At 46.0% G+C, this 16,091-nt stretch overlaps 1 protein-coding gene across 3 annotated transcripts in view; it reads left to right on the top strand.

Annotated features, from left to right (window-relative positions):
- The window catches only part of PRKCB (protein kinase C beta), a 328,794-nt gene that overhangs the window by 11,232 nt on the left and 301,471 nt on the right, over nt 1-16,091 (top strand). The window contains exon 1 of one of the 3 annotated variants that reach the window (XM_047838437.1): nt 7,387-7,468. The exons of the other annotated variants lie outside the window; for them this stretch is intronic. The gene's annotated coding sequence lies outside the window, so the exon portion shown is untranslated. Of the gene's footprint in view, nt 1-7,386; nt 7,469-16,091 lie in introns of those variants that run through there. 3 annotated transcript variants of the gene reach the window in all.

Below are 16,091 nucleotides of genomic sequence, written 5' to 3'. Positions count from 1 at the left end.
GTCACCGGAGCACTGAGGGTCTCACGTCGTAGAGAGACATTTGGATTTTCGTGTCAGTCATATTGTTGATTGTTCTATTTTGGGAGGTGGTTACTGGGTTATTTTTACGGTTCTAACAATAGGGATATCTCTCTTCCCTGCATCCTTCGGCGGAGAGGACCGTGGAAATGATTTTTCCTCTGAAAGGAATCCTCCCACTGCCTTTCTCCCGCCCGGCTGCTGTCACTTATCCAACACGTGTTAATGGAGCCCATGCTGCATGGGTAGTGAGGAGTTTGTGCTTTGGAAATTGAAAGGCATTGCCTCAAATCTTGGCTTCTTGGTACAGGGCCGAGGAACATATTTCCTTAAACACTTTGAGCTTCTGTTGCTTTAGAGGTAAAAGGAAACAATAGTATCTTGTTTAGAGGGCACACGTCCAGTAATTCCTTAGTGCCTCGCCTGACGTGCACTGAGCGCTTGATAAATGGCAGCTATTTGCATTTATTCCTGGGGCTGGGTTTCGTCTTGTCCTTACTGACTCTATAATCCCGTTGGGGAGGCAAGTGCAATGAACCCGAGTCAAGGACTTGATGCAAGAATGAACGTGTTTACACGCTGTGGGCAATAGTATTAGGTGCAGGTGCAACTCACAATGTTTCTGAGTGAGAAACTCTTAGCTGGGGTCAGAGCTGTGACAGGAACACGGGTGAGCAACAGTGTTTTCTGTGCAACAGTTTCCTGGCTTTGGAATCTTTAATTTGTGGGAAACCTCAGAAGCTGAATTGAGATCTGTGATGGTCCCATCTGCTGTCTTCATTTTGAAAACGTGTTGATGGCATTTCAACTTTAAATAGATTTCTGACCATTTCACTTTTTAAATTTTGAGTTCCCTTCATCCTCCAGATGGAATGTTTACGTGCTCTTTTGGGTTGAAGAAGAAGCTGCCAAATAATGTGGGTGAAGGTGGAGGGTGAAGTCTGCAGGAGTGCCTCTAGTCTTGTGATGGTGTGCTTGGGTGATTTTTTAGGAGCTAACCATATTTTGAAGATCTCCTTTCCCTCCCCAAAGTGGGGGCCATTATTTAGAATTTTGGCGTTGCTGCAAATGAGAATTTCAGTAGTTATCTGGGTTGTTATTATGTATATGGCAAAATGTATGGTTGGGAGTATTGGTAATTCTATCTGGGCCAAATAGTGCACCTAGGGAAGGAAGATTGGCATATAGAGTGGTGAGGGACCTTTTTGTGTTTCAGTTAGATACTCATGTTTTTAAAAAAATTTTTTTCTTCTTCTTTTTTTAAAAGCTTATTTTTGAGGGAAAGAGAGGGAGAGAGAGAGAGAGAAAGAGAGAGAGAGAGAGAGAGAGAGAGAGAGAGAGAGAGAATGTGCTTGTGAGCATGAGCATGAAAGGGGTAGAGAGAAAGAGAGAGAGAGAAACCCAAGCAGGCTTTGCACTGTTAGCACAGATCTCAACCTGAGGCTTGATCTCATGAACCGTGAGATGATGAACTGAGCCGAAATCAAGAGTTGGACGCTTAACTGACTGAGCCACGCAGGCGCCCCAGATACACCTCTTTTGATGGCTGGCATTTCTGTTCTTCCCAGGATTAAGTCCAGAGTCTTTCATATGAGTTGCAAGTCCTTGTCTGCCCTGGGTCCTCATGAACCTCGCTTGTACCTCCCTTTTACCCACTTTTCACTTTCTAGCCGAAGACCCAACTTGTCTTCTTCAACCATGATATGCTCCTACCTACCCCAGGGCATTTGCACATGCTCTGTTTTCAGCTTCAACTGCTCTTTCCTCTCCTCTCCCCCAGCTTGCCTCCTACTCCTCCTTCAGTACTTAGCTCAGTGTCACTTCTTCAGAGAGGCCTTCCCTGCTTTTCCAAACCGGGTCCCCCCTCGTACAATCCCATAACTCCTTGTCAGCTTTACATTTTCTAATTGTATGTTAGTTTGAGTGTTTAGTCTTTGCCACCAGAGTGTCAGTTTTGTGAGAGTAGGGGCCACATCTGTCTCACTTCCTGTTCTTTCTCAAGTACCCAGCTCCAAACCTGGCTCATAGGATGTGCTCAGTAAATACCTGTTGACTGAACGAAATGACTGTAAGAGGGAGTCCTGTGATTTGGGTTTTGGTGCTAGTTTTCTATGGCTTGATCTGTGATTTTTATGAGAACTATATCACTTGCTAGTTTATAGGCTTGGATCACTTTTGTTTGGACTCTCCCCCTCCCATTCCCCCCACCCCCAGCAAATTGCCCTTCATAGAGCCTGTTGGGAAATGATTTTCAAAAATATGTGAATGCTGCTAACTTGGGGACACAGTCTCATGCTTTGCCTGTGTTTCTCTGTGAAGATGAACAGTTCCTCTCCTGAAGTCCCTGCCTTTGTTCATCATGGGCCCTGGTGGACTGGAGTGAAAAGAATGTCTTCCAATATAACATATGCTAGAAGCCACCTCAGTTGTCTAATAGCAGAATAGTGGACACACAGTGGAATATCTTACAGCAACGTACAGGAACAAACTGCAGCTATGTGTAACATAGATGACTCTCCCAGGGGTAACGACAGCTGCAAAAGCCAGGCACCGTACCTTCTGTATGATCCCATTTACTTGATGTTCAGGAGCCGGTGAAAGTAACTAGAGGGGTCAGAAGGGAGGACAGCCATTACCAGGGGGTAATCCCTGAGAGAGGCTTCTGGGATGCCACCAGTGTTCTGTTTCTTGATCTGAGTGCTGGTTACACTGATGTGTTCAGATCATGACATTTCACTGAGCTGTATACTTGTAAGCACTTTTCTGTTATTATACTTTAATAGAACATTTATTTTGTTATTATTTTTTTAATGTTTATTTATCTTTGAGAGAGAGACGGACAGAGCACGAGCAGGGGAGGGGCAGAGAGAGAGGGAGACACAGAATCTGAAGCAGGTCCAGGCTCTGAGCTGTCAGCACAGAGCCTGACACGGGGCTTGAACTCACGGAGATCATGCCCTGAGCTGAAGTTGGATGCTTAACCGACTGGGCCACCCAGGGGCCCCTTAATAGAACATTTAAAAAGCAAGTGTAAATCACTGAGGCTGAACCTCAAAAATATCAGCTGGGACTTTTTTAGTTGTACACACAGAAGTGACATCTGTATGGGAGACAAGCACCTTCTGGAGTCAGTCACTGAGGGCTGGTACCGTTTGCCTTCTTGGGGGGACATCTGCTTCTTATTTCAATGTTGCCCATCGGGCGCAAACTGTAGAACCAGGAAGCCAGGGCATTCTGACAATTTTCCCATCAAAAAATTTAGTTCTGCTAATACACGGAAAACTTGGAGCTCAAACTGTTTTTAGGGCTCGCATTTAAAGATGTCTGTAATGGGGGACCTGGGTGGCTCAGTTGGTTAAGCGTCTGACTTCGGCTCAGGTCATGATCTCACGGTTTGCGACTTGGAGCCCCAGGTCGGGCTCTGTGCTGACAGCTCGGAGCCTGGAGCCTGCTTCGGATTCTGTGTTTCCTCCTCTCTCTGCCCCTCCCCCATTCATGCTCTGTCTTTCTCTCTGAAAAATAAATAAAAACATTGAAAATATATTAAAAGAAAAAAACAAAACATCTATGCTAGTTAACGTACTAGTAAGACTCTGTTAAAGCTGCTGTAACAGATAAGCCTTAAAGTCTCTGCAGCTTAACAGAAAGCGATTTCTTTCTCTCTCATGGCCCAGACCATTGTGGGTGATCCTGGTCAGGCATTTTTCCACGCAGTCATTGAGGGTTCCAGCTTTCTCTCCGTTAGCCCAATGGATGGGGAGAAAACATGAGAAAGCACACTCATTTCTTTTTTTAATAATTTTTTTAATGTTTATTTTATTTTTTTAAGTTTATTTATTTATTTTGAGAGAGAGCGAGAGAGAGCATAAGTGGGGTAGGGTCAGAGAGAAGGAGAGACAGAATCCCAAGCAGGCTCCACACCATCAGTGCAAAGCTGGATGCAGGGCTTGAACTCACGAACTGTGAGATCACCACCTGAGCCGAAGTCGGAGGCTCAACTAACTGAGGTGCCCCCAAAGCACACTCATTTCCTAACTGCTCCAGCCTGGAAGGGACACATGTCACTTCTGCTCACCTTCTGTTGGCACAGGGAGGGCTGTGTCGACTGCGAGGGGCACTGGCACATGTCAGCCAGCTCTGTCTGGTGGGAAAACATGTAGGTGAACACAGCAAGCCCTGCCCCGGTCCCCACAGCCGTGATTTCCTTTTCCTTTGGGATGATGTATCCGATTTGATCTCTCACTTGACTTCAGTAAAAACGGATGTGCAACTCTAGACCTCTTCATCTTATCAAACGTATGAGGGTATGTTTGGGGGAGAGCCTGGTCTGTTTTGCTGCAAAGTATGAAATGAAGAAGCACTCTTCTTGTTTTTAGGTATTAGAACAGTCTGGTGCTTGTCACAAGTGGTAGTTTGCCAGCCGGTCAGAATTCTTGGCTCTCCTGGTTGCCAGTGGACGTCGTAAACACTTCTATGTTCTTTTCTTTTGCTTATGTGTCACCATTCCTGTAGACGAATCCTTTGGTGGTTCTGCTTTTGGCTATCTGGACATCTAATAGACCAATTACCTGTTGTGTGTTACAAATCACCTCAAACTTTAGTGGCTTAAAATAACTACCGTTTTATTGAGCTCTTCTTTCTGTGGGTCAGTGATTTGGGCTGGGCTCAGCTGTGTGACCCTTCTGGTCTGGACAGGGGTTGGCGGTTGCTGGCTGGGCTCACACGTCTGGGGCCCCAGCTGATGGGCCTGGGACGCCGGGGCCTTTCTCCAGGTGGTCTCTCGTCTTCCATCAGGCTAGCCTGTGCTTCGTCTCTCGGAGGTGAGCGTGTTCCCGGTGCACAAAGCAGTGGCTGGAAGGCCTCTTGAAGCCTCGGCTTGGAGTTGCACAGTGTCACTTGTGACATATTTGGTCAGTGAAAGCAAGCCACAAGCCCATCCCAGAATTAAAGGAGGAAATAAAGGAGGAAATGGGCTCTTCCTCTTGCTGGGAGAAGCTGCAAAGTATGGCTGGCATTTTGGGGAACCTACCAGACCAATTTCAGGCCCGCATGACTGCTTAGCTCTAGAAAACATGCCCTCATACAGAGCGCATCTGCTGAAGTGTACTGGCTTCTGTGGCGGGTCCTAAGTGAGTGCCCACTGCTTGCACCCCATAGGGAAGAGGAGGGGCCAAATGATATGTTGTTGTGTAACAGGCACAGCGCGGGGCTTGGCACACAGGACACGCTGAATTCTAACACCATCGCCACTGAATACTGCCACCATTACTCCCAACCATCTGGGTCCTGCCTTGTGCTTGGTGCTGCACCAAGAGCTTGAGATTTGGAACATGAGGTCCTGGCCCTTGCCGGGGGGAGATCCTCAAAGAGACAGACCCGAGAGTGAATTTGTGTGATCCAGTGTGGCGAGTGTGATTATAGAGCTGTGGTGGGTTAGGATGAGGTCAAGAGCATGGGGTCAGACATTAGCTCTTCTGCCGAGCACGTGTGGAGTCCTTTCTTAGCCTCTTTAATCTTTGGTGTCTCGTCTGTGGGATGAAGGTGAGGATCCTGAGCCTACCTCCCAGGGCACTATGTAGATCGAACGAGACATGGTATGCAAAGACATGTGATTGCTCGTTAAATGTTAGCTCTGGAAACAAAAAAAAAGGTCTCAAAAATACCCTCGGAAAAATGTCCTGAGGTCAGCGTTCTCACTTAGTTTTCCTCCTGTGACTTTGGCCAATATCATTGCTGCTTTGTCTTAAAAGATGAAGATCTGCACACAGGTGGCTTATTGGAGAATCAGGTCTGGGGCACGACACGCATGAGGGATTGAGGGAAGCAGGGAAAGAGGCTGGCTGCACCCTGGTGCAGTAGTTGTAATAGAGACCAAAGCCAATCCATGGCTGGAGCTGGGATGGCCCTTCAGAAGTGGGACGATGGTGGCGGGGGCTGGGGGCGCCTGGGTGGCTCAGTCGGTTAAGCTCCTGACTCTTGATTTCGGCTCAGGTCATGATCTCATGGTTTGCGGGTTCAAGCCCCGCATTGGGCTCTGTGCTGACAGCGTGGAGCCTGCTTGGGATTCTCTCTCTCCCTCTCTGTCCCTCCCCTGCTCTCTCTCTCTCTCTCTCTTTCTCTCAAAATAAATAAATACACTTAGAAAAGAAAGAGGTGGGATGATGGGGACCCACACCAAGGAGACATTGGTTGAAGGCTGCTCTTGGGAAGGTGGCATGACCATGGGGAGGGAGGATGCACCTGTGAGCCTTAGGCTTCAACACCCCCAGCTGCAGGGGGAAGGAGAACCTTGTCCCTAGAGGTGTGAGGAGGAATCCAATCCATGCTTCCAGGTGTCTTTTAGAGGTTAGCTCCAAACTGTGTCTTCTTGATCATTAGTAAGCCTGTGGGGTTTCACTGGCCCTTTCACAGAACTGATTTATTTGCTGTCTGGCTTCAGAGACCGTATCTTGTCAGCACCAGAATATTATTTACAGAGAGTCTTAATCCGAGTAAGCCTAGGGCATGAGATTGGCTTGCCCACGGCCACCCAGCTCCTAGGAAGGAGATCTGGTGTTCACATAGCTGACCTGACTTCCCCTATACCCTGTCTTGCCAGCCTGTTTTCTAAGCCTGGACTCTGTGACTTCAATGCCTTGTTGCCCTCGACCCTTACACCTCATTGCAGCTCCACTCAGGGATGAGTTTTCTTGAATTCTTCTAAATGTATTTTTTAACTGGATCGTCACTCATGAAGGGTCATGAAATCAATTTAGTAGGTCATGAACACCATGAACAAATAGAAGACCGTCAGAATGGATAATACTCAGGAAGCGTAAGTATTGCCGCATAAAACTTATATTTCACGCGTGCGTACGTAGGCACGCGTGAACTGGGTCAAATGTGAAGTGTTTCTCACTATGGGTAATGGTCAGTGCCGTTTGAAAATCACTGTGAACAGTATAGAGCAGAGGCCCTGGAGGCTCGTGAAATTGGCCCACGGACTGTGGAGGCTTTATTTCTTTCTAGAGAGGATATAAATGCATTATTTTGAATTCTTTATAATTAGAGGTTGTATTTTCACTCCGTCACAATATCCCAAGATTATTTTGATCGGTATCTTTGAGCTTTCAGATATCACTGATGAGAGTTCTTTTTCCGAATAGAATTCTAAGTATAGGATAAGAGGTTTTGAAAGTGGAATTGTTGGGTTCGGTGGAACTACTTGTCCTGACCTGAGTACTGTCTCTAGTGCTAGCATAGAGCCATCCCGCTCCTGCAGAGAGAAGGAACTGATTGTCCTGGGGGATACTGTGGGTTGAGAGAGAAGTGTTCTGCGAACAGAATCAGCACAGAGGAGGAGCTGGGTGAGGTCTGCACAGAGCTTCCGGGAGACGTGGGAACGGCATGCTCGCGAGGAGGTGCCTCGTATCCCCGTGGTTGCCTCCAGCTGGGATTTCCAAGGGCTGAGGTCAGTATGTGTTTATATTCTCTGGGGTTCCCGATAGGAGGGGGCCCAAATGACAGCTGGTCTCATTGTTTTCCCCTTCAGACCTTCTCTGATTTGGTGCCCGAGGCCCCCAGTGGGTGTCAGGCTGCCCCAGATGGGACAAAAAGTCAAGTGCAAGGGAAAAAACGAAATCAGGGGTAGACCTGTTCCTGCTTTGGTGAATGTGTATGTTCTTCTGTAATCCCTATGGGAGGGCTCTCTTAGCTGGGAGAGGAGCTATTTCCTGGACATCTTCAAATAAGGCTTTCAAATGCAGCTCGCTTGAGTTGATGTTTATTGAGTATGTGCTATGTGCCGGGCACTGTTCTAAGTGTTTTTTGTATATTAACTTATTTATTTATTTGTTTATTTGTTTGTTTATTTTTTTTTATTTTAAGAGAGAGAGCACAAGCGGGGGAGGGGCAGAGAGAGAGAGGGAGAGCGAGAGAATCCCAAGCAGGCTCTGTGCTACCTGCTGTGGAGCCTGATATCGGGGCTCAAACCCACAAACCCTGAGATCATGACCTGAGCCCGAACCAAGGGTCAGTCACTTAACCGACTGAGCCACCCAGGCGCCCCTGTACATTAACTCATTTAATTCCTACAGAGCCATATAAGGTTGCTCCTGTTATAGTGCCTTTAAGAAGATTTTTCCAGAGTTACATAGAGTCAGGACTGAAACATAGATTTCAGTTCAGGGTTGTATAGAAGGAATGTAGAGTTGAGTGTGATGGGGAAGGGAGGAAAGACAGCTGGTATCTGCGGGCTCGAGATGAGCTGGCCATTTCTCAGACTGTGTCCCTGTGAATCTTTACCCTCCACTAAGACTTGCTAGGATTGTTGTTCCTGTTCACAGAGGGGGAAACAGGCTGAGTGAAGATAAAGAGTTTTCCTAAGAACTGCAGAGCCTAGACTGAGTTCAGACCCACTGGAGTCAGACCCGAGTTCTCCTGTGCAGTGAGGGGCTCAGGGTGGGAGAGCTGTGTGGTGGGGAAGGTCCCGGGCAGGGTGAGTGAGAACAGTCAGGCCAGCTCTGGGGTATGTGACCGTGACTAAGATCATCTCCAGAGGCAGCAGCAGCAGGAAAATTGGCAAAATGATGGGATGTGGAAACTCCTAGTGGGAGAAATGTATGCTTTAATCGTTGTGGGTTTTTGTTGTTGTTGTTTGCTTGTTTTGTTTTTGTTTTGTTGTTTTGTTTTCCCAGTGAGGGAGTTTGCATATGTGTAGATTTTTGTTTGTTTGTTTGTTTTTGGCCATAGGATTTTTTTTTTTTTTTTTGCCATAGCCCCAAATAAAGAATTCAGAAAGTGACTTCTGGTCTGAGGGCTTGGGGTGGTCATATGACCACAGTCAGCTGATTTCCTTGCATCTTTGTTCCTGAGCTGAGAACTGTCAAAGTCTTGGGTCACTTGGAAGGAAGGGTCACAAACAGCAGCTGTGTTCATGGAATGATAATGCTTCCTGGGGACCTGTTCTAATTTGTTGAGGCGCTGAGCCGAATGCTCACACATGATCTCCTTTAAAGCACCTTAGGAGCTAAGTCTCATTTTAACTCCCTGAAGAATCTAGGGCTCAGGGACCTTAAGTAACTTGCCCCAGGTCTTGAAGCTAAGAAGTATTTGAAGAGGGTGACAATCCCAGGCTGGCTGAGTCTGAAGCTCACGGTTCACATACCCTGCCAGGAGCCCTGATCAGCCTTCGGCGGGAGCACGGAAGGCATGGTTTCCATCCCTGTGTGTCTTTTCAAAAATCCACCCAGAGGAGAGTAACAGAGAAGAAATAGCACAGTGTGGTCCAGCTGGTATATTTGGCCGCCCCTTCTGTGTGGGGAAATACAGGGAAACCAGGCATGTTTCTGCTCTCAGGCGGCCCCCAGTCTCCTGGAAAGACCCGTAGATCGAACATGTGTAGCACAGTGTGGTACGTGTTGTAATCGTGCTGGTGGTGGGAACACTGGGGGCATCTCGCTTCCCAGGGTCCTGGGCAGGCTGCACAGAAGGGGCCCAAGTTCCGGGCTGGGTTTTGAGGAAGTTGAGGCAGTGAGGGAATGAGGAAGTGAGTCTGCGAGGTGAGAGAGGATGTGTGAGAGAAGGGACACGTGTTAGGAGGAAGTCGAAGCACCAGGAATGTCAGGCTTCAGGAAGAGAAGATTTGGAGGTGGCAGACAGAAGGCAGGGGAGAGGAAGACTTCAGGGTGGTGGGCCAACATCTTTAAGTGCTGACAAGAGAGTGTCTAAGTAAGGGAAGGGGACCCCGAGGACGTCTTTGGGGAGGGGGGAGGGGAGAAGGGGGAGCATGGGTTAAAATGAACAGAAAAGGGAAAATGGATTGGAAATTAAGTAAGCTTAGAGGCCTGTTGAGAAATTCTTGCCCCTTGGTTTCTATTTGTTTTGTGAAGCAGGGAAAAGAGAAAGATCTAGATTCAAATGCTATCCAAGTGTCTTGTCCTTCGCACTCTCATTTTATTTATTTATTTAAAAAAAATAAGTTTTATTTATTTATTTTGAGAGAGACAGAGAGAGAGAGAGAGAGAGAGAGAGAGAGAGAGAGATCACAAGTGGGGGAGGGGCAGACAGAGAGAGGGAGAGAGAGAGAATCCTGAGCAGGCCCTGCACTGTCAGCACAGAGCCCAACCCGGGGCTCGATTTCATGAACTGTGAGATCATGGCCTTGCTGAGATCAAGAGTTGGACGCTTAACTGGCTGAGCCACCCAGGTGCCCCTGCACCCTCATTTTTAGACAGGGGTAGATGATAAGGATGGGGTGCCTTCCTCATAGAGTTGTGAGGATCAAATATGGCAATGCCTGTGTGGGGCAGAGCAGGACTTTGCCTGGCACATAGCACAGAAGTACAGCATATGAATATCGTCAGCTGCTGAGCGAGTTCTTGTTGGGGTATTTGATGAATGCAGGAATCATAAATAGCAGTAGTAAATTCAAGATGAGGAGATGGCCTGTGGGGAGAGACTGTGAATTCTGTGGGTAAAGACAGTTGAATTTGAGATACCTGTGGTATACTCAGGTCTGGGTATCCAAAAGGCCACTGGGAATATTAAGAAGTCAGGGATGGAGGTAGAGATTTGAGAATTATTAATATTAATACAGGGCTATATTTTTCTCAAAATATCTAATGCATATTACTGGTGGTACTCAAAAGAGTTTAACTGGTGGTACTCTTCAATTTTCTTTTAATTTTTCTGGTTGTTAAGTTGTCTCAGTTTGGGGCTATCATGCTTAAACATCTTTCTAAAGCATGCTGATCTTCTTTTATTTTTTTATTTTTTACTTTTTAAAAAGTTTATTTATCTTTTTTTTTTTTTTTTTTTTTAGTAAACTCCACACCCAACATGGGGCTTGAACTCATGACCCCAAGATCAAGAGTATCACACGCCACTAACTAAGCCAGCCACGCACCCCAGTAGTCTCCCTTTTTAATAAAACCAGGAAGGCAACCTTGTTCCTACTTTCCCAATTCTGGTGGTTGTCTCAGACTGGAAGCTTTGGTTGTTAATAACAGAACACTTAACAAACTGTCTGAAGGGAAGTGGCTCTAGGGTTAGCCTGATTGGGGCTTATCAGGGTCATCAAAAACTCAGGATTCTCCCAGTTATTTCTTTGCTATCCTCAAAGTGTCATCAGGATCTCCTCTCTTGGTCCCAAGAAGGCTGTGGTAGGGCCCCGAGAGTCATAGGCTCACAGGACAATGTGACAGCAGAAGGAAGGGGACACAGGACAAAGGATTTGTCTTTACCTTATGTCATACTTTGAAACTGTGGTAACTTTGTTTGACCATGAAAGACAGGGCTGACCAGCCATAAATGGCAGGGTGGAGGGAGGAGGAGATGATCTGTGTCCTTCACAGTGTCATCGAACTGCTGAATTAACTACCGTTGATACAGTCCGCTCCCTGGAAACTTTGTTCTGTTAGCTAGCAAATTCTCTTAACCGCTTAAACCTTTTCAAGATGGGTTTTCTGTTACTTGCAGCCAAATGCCTTGCCTCTCATATAATTGCCCCAACCGACTAGCAATTATTCCTCCCTTTGTTTTTTGGTTTGATTATATTTTTCTCTTGAGATTGCTCCAATTGTCCTGGTTTCTCCTATGTCGGTTGAGTGATTCTAGATTGTATCCTGGACATCGTGTTAATAATGTTGTAGACGCGGGATTGAGTTGTGTTTGTCTGAAGAATGTTGCTATTTTCGTCCTAGTAAGCTGTTGTCTTGGTTGGACAATAAGTGTCTCTTGGACATCAGCTCAGATGTCAATTCCATTTGTTTTATCTTTGAGGCTTCTCTGAGTTTGTCCCACACATGCGTGGTTCAGGACTCGGCCAGACACTTGGATAGAGTTTATACACATTTGGGGTCCTCTTCTCTTGGCGCTCTCTGTTCTTAGATTCCCTACTTTCCAGTAGCTGTGGTTGGCCTGAAATCTGCCCTCTGGCTTCGCAAGGCAGAAAAACTTAGGGTTTGGTGTTGGAGTTTTAGCTATTGCTTGCTGCTGACTGGCATGCTCTCCTAGTAAGAGCTAGGCCATTCCTCTTCTACAGATTTCATCCTTGCCCTCCAGAATCTGACTTCTTTTGTTTACTCTTTTAAAAATTTTGTCCAGAGTTGTATTTGTCGTTCACAGGAAGGTTGGGTGCAGTTGGAATTGGCCTGACCGGACCAGGAACAAAAGCCTTTTTCTGTCTAACATGGGAAAACTGATGCCCAGAGAAGTTAAGCCACTCCCCCAACATCACAGAGCAAGAAAATGGCAGGACCTGGACCCAAACTCAGGTGGCTGCACTCAGTATCCACGCTCCGTCCAGGATTTCTGGCTGTGGATTTGTGCCTGAGAATAGCCTGCCGGTTTGGGTTTAGTTTCATTTTGGCGTGAAAAATGTCAGTCCTTTGAGTGGAGCTGTAGCGGCCACAGAGTTTCATGGTAGCCTTGGGTCAGTTTTGTCTTCTGATCAGAATCCCTGGTGTGGCTCCTTTCAAGGGTGGAATCAGTAAGCAGTGTTCCAGGCAGAGTTTTGGATAAAACTTTATCAGCACCAACGAGGTGCCTGATTATTATTTATTCGGCAATCATTGTACCAAAGTAAGTCAGTAGTAAGTTGTGGTTATGAGAAAGGAAGTTCAGAGTTCAGTAAGATCCACCTCCCCCCCCCCCCCCCCCCATTTCTCTTTCTCTCTTTTTTAAACATAAAAGAGGAAGTGACTGCTCTTTATTTTTGTACTGGCTTTGTCACTCGTTATGGACATGGAGTAAAAATCTTAGCTAAACTGAGGTCAAGGTTTGAACATTTGTTTAACCAACTGAGCCACCCAGGCATCCCTTGGGTTTGAACATTTGTAATAAGGGTCTCCCTTTCTCCTTTGTAGCATCACTGGCATAAAGTTTGTAATGTTTAAACAACCCACAGAGCCACAGAGAAGAATCCTCATAAAATCTTAGGATGTTTTGCCTCTTCAGGAACAGAAGTGGTTCCCTCCAAAAGAATCATTTTCAGTTTTCTTTCCTAACCATCCTCTGCTCAGCGACCTAGTTCACTTTCAGGTACTAGATGTCAAGCTTCTTATTGATTTTCCGGAAGTATCCCCACCTTCCAGATTAAAAATACTTATTGAGCACCTACTGTATGTCAGATACCAGGGATGCAGTAGAGTGAACAAAACAGAGAACGTCCTCATGTAATTTACATTCTAGTTGGAGGCAGACAAATGTGTAAACAAAGAAAGAAGAGACCATTATGGATAGTGATATGTGCTGGGGAAGAGAAAAACTTAATAGATTTTTTTTTTAAAAAGCAGAAACCTGTTTTTCAGGTGTGGTGGTGGTGGTATATGTATGTGATTAAATGGGAAACAAAGTCAAGCATTCTTCCCCTTCCTCCACCCCTATATGGAGATTGGATATTTCTTATGATTAACACTGCTGAGGTCTCTTAATGCAAGAAACAGTAGATGGACCAGAATGGGCTCTTAGGGTGGTCACTGTGTTTCATCTGGTGCCTCTGGGTTGCAATAGGTTGCCCCTCCATTGCGACAGGTCCTACCCTTTCCACCCGGCACAGACTCTGCCCTTTGGCCGAAATGGAGTGGAATAAAAGTTCCGGAAGGGTTAGACTTGAGCCCAGAATATGAAGGGCTGTGGAGGGCAGGCTAAAGAATCTGCCTTCTAGACTTTGTACTCCAAGCTTCCAAGTTCCTGTTCCTGAGTTCAGAACCCCCACGTGGCCAAATTACCCTTGGTCTCTGTGGATTCCTGTTGAATTTCTATCCTTTCTGCTCTTCCAGCCTTAAAGCATCATTTCCCCTCCTTTCCTCACCTAAGTGTAAGTAGATAAGAGCAGCAGTTGTTAACTCTATTGATTGTAAAGTGCCTGCATTAAAAATGTTAATTATCGCCCCTGGGAAGAGATTAAGCTCGTAGGTCTCCAGCTCTTAGAAGAGCAAAAAGCCAGATGTGCCACGGCTTCTTGTTTCTTCCAGTAAAGAGAAAACATTGGGGAGACAGAAGCTGCAGTCGTGTGGTAATAATTATGGCCGTATTTATCCCCATAAGCATAGCTTCTGTTGATTCTGGAGTCCACTAGGTTTTGTGACCACTGCGGATGATGCAGTGAGGTTGTCCTCCTGTGTTAAAAAAATTAAGTTCATAAGATGCGGCTCCTTGCTGGCTCAGTGGGTGGAGCACGTGGCTCTTGATCTTGGGATCGTGAGTTCAAGCCCCATGTCCGGTGTAGAATTTGCTTAAAAAAAACGTTAAAAAAGTTAGGTTCGTAAGAAATGCCTAATTTTACTCATCAAGGTAAATTAAATATCACAAATAAGATGAAGTTGGCCCTTTTGACATCCCATCCGCGGTCTTCTCTCCTTTCGCCAGAGCTCACCATTGGCGTCTGCTTTTAGAATCTTTTCTGTGTTCAGATTTGTAACCATCCAGATTATATGGCAGAGTTGGTGTGTGTGTGTGTTTTGCTAAATGGTGTCGCATAGCAGGCATCATCCCACAAGTGGGCTTTTCACTTCACGGTGTCTTGAAGAGCAATCTCTTGTCACCGTTTTTAACTACTCTGTAGTATTTCGTGTTATCAACTTTCTCCCCTTTTTGCGGCCACTCCCCTGTGGATGAACACTGAGATTCTTTTTTTTTTTTTTTTTTTTTAGAGGTGGCATCTATTACAAACCCTACTCCATTAAGCATCCTAATTATGCATGTCTGATACACATGCAAATATTTTTCTAGTTACTGAGAAGTAGAATGGCTTGGCCATGGGGCGTACACAATTCAGATTTTAATGGATCTCACCAGGTGTTCCAAGTGGCTGGGCCTGTGTATGCCCCCGCTGGGAACGTGTGTTTCCTTTTCACTGCCTCCTGCCCACATCATGATATGTCAAGCTGTAACATTTTCCGCCAATCTGGTGGGAGAAAAATAGCATTTTAATTTTATCAAGGCATTGTCTTGATCACTAGTGAGGTTGAGCATCTTTTTACATATTTACTGGACAGTTATATTTCATCTTCAGTGAATGTCCCCCCTTTTTGTTATTGATTTGTGATGAGGGAGTGTGGGGCAAGCTGAGGGCAAAGTACAGGCTAACAGCACCCCCTTCCCCCAGGTGGGATGTGTGTGATATTCCTCTGCACTCCTGGCTCCCCAAGAACAAAGGAAACGGGTTTACGTGCTTGCCATGGTGATGTGGGAAACTAAGGGCAAATGAAAAATTAAATTCCCTTGACAAGTCCTTGAAACAGGCAGAGTGACCTCTCTCTAGGAGCTCAGCTGCCTCAATGATGACACTTTGCTAGGGACAAAAGGGAATCTTGGCTTAATATTATCCTGACCCCACAGGATCCTGTAAGTCTACTTTAACATATAAAAATTCCTTTGGAAACTTCCTTTATCTCCCCCACGATATATGCTGGCAATCATACTCCAAGTTTATGGCCCCCTGATATACATCTGAAGGGTCTCATGACTGAGGTTTTACTAAACAGTAATAAATGGTGTTTCCCTAGCAACAGCTAGCCCCTCAAGGTCCTGGAAACCTTGCTTCCAAAATTCCTTAGACTTGCTCTATCCCTGACCTCCTCCCAACCTGAGGGTATAAAATCAGTTAACGGTCAGGACCCAGTGCAGCTCTTCCTGCCCACGGGTCCTGTCCCCGTGCTTTAATGAAATTGCCTTTTTGCACCAAAGACGTCTACAAGAATTTTTTCTTGGCCATCAGCTCCGAACCCCACCAGCACCCCAAAACCCCATCAATTTGTAAGAATTTTTACCTCAATCTCCTGGACGCCAGTCCTTCCCAAGTTGTTTGTGTTTGTTCTGGTCTGTTTCCATCAAGTCTTGAGTCCTGTGTCACTCTAGCATCGGGAATGATAGACTCATCTATACTGAATTAGCTCTTGAAGCCCGAATAACCACTTCTAAGTAATCCATCAGTCCCACTTTAAAGATAAGAAAACTAAGGCTCAGAGAGATTATGTGATTAACTCAGGGTCACGACTGGTGCAGTCAGAGGTAAACTTGGAAAGCTTAAGCAGACTTACGAAGAGACCAAACTGCTGTGAGGCACCGGGAGACGATTTTCTGTAACCTTT

The sequence above is a fragment of the Prionailurus viverrinus genome, chromosome E3 (assembly GCF_022837055.1).
Source record: "Prionailurus viverrinus isolate Anna chromosome E3, UM_Priviv_1.0, whole genome shotgun sequence".
Lineage (NCBI taxonomy): Eukaryota > Metazoa > Chordata > Mammalia > Carnivora > Felidae > Prionailurus > Prionailurus viverrinus.
This window is presented reverse-complemented; position numbering and strand designations above follow the sequence as displayed.